Source organism: Diceros bicornis, chromosome X (genome assembly GCF_020826845.1).
Source record: "Diceros bicornis minor isolate mBicDic1 chromosome X, mDicBic1.mat.cur, whole genome shotgun sequence".
In the NCBI taxonomy this organism is placed as follows: domain Eukaryota; kingdom Metazoa; phylum Chordata; class Mammalia; order Perissodactyla; family Rhinocerotidae; genus Diceros; species Diceros bicornis.
The window spans coordinates 95,702,846-95,703,473 of record NC_080781.1 but is presented as its reverse complement, the minus strand read 5'-3'; the positions used below and the strand labels follow the sequence as shown (position 1 = coordinate 95,703,473).

General features: G+C 44.6%; 1 non-coding gene across 1 annotated transcript; it reads left to right on the top strand.

Moving 5' to 3' along the window:
* Positions 1 to 249: 249 nt before the first annotated feature.
* Positions 250 to 321, top strand: TRNAD-GUC (transfer RNA aspartic acid (anticodon GUC)). The gene has a single exon. It is a non-coding gene; the product is annotated as a tRNA-Asp (tRNA).
* The last annotated feature ends 307 nt before the right edge of the window (positions 322 to 628 follow it).

Below are 628 nucleotides of genomic sequence, written 5' to 3'. Positions count from 1 at the left end.
AATTTTTAAATGGATGGATCAGGTTTACAACATCTGAACCCAGTGATCAATCTTAAAGTCAATGGAGAGACAACCAGACACAATGTGCCACCTGTATAATGCTATGGGAATAGACAACATCATATATGTGGTATACTTGCAAAAAAACCTGAAGCTGAACAAATCTCTAAATCTAATTTAAAATTTAAAGCAAATAGAAGGGGCCAGAGGAACATAAAGAACAATACAATAGGATTACAATCACAGCCGTCCTCGTTAGTATAGTGGTGAGTATTCCCGCCTGTCACGCGGGAGACCGGGGTTCGATTCCCCGACGGGGAGGCAAGACGCCCTCTTTGGGCCGGCCCCGTGGCTTAGCAGTTAAGTGTGCGCGCTCCGCTACTGGCGGCCCGGGGTTCGGATCCCAGGCGCGCACAGACACACCACTTGTCGGGCCATGCTGAGGCTGCATCCCATATACAGCAACTAGCAGGATGTGCGACTATAACATACAACTATCTACTGGGGCTTTGGGGAGAAAAAGGGGAAAAAAATCACAAAATTGAGAATGCAACTCTATCAGTCAAAAGATCTATTTTCTTAAGCAAATAAACTGGACTTTTTTTTAAAAAAAAAGGAATGGACCATC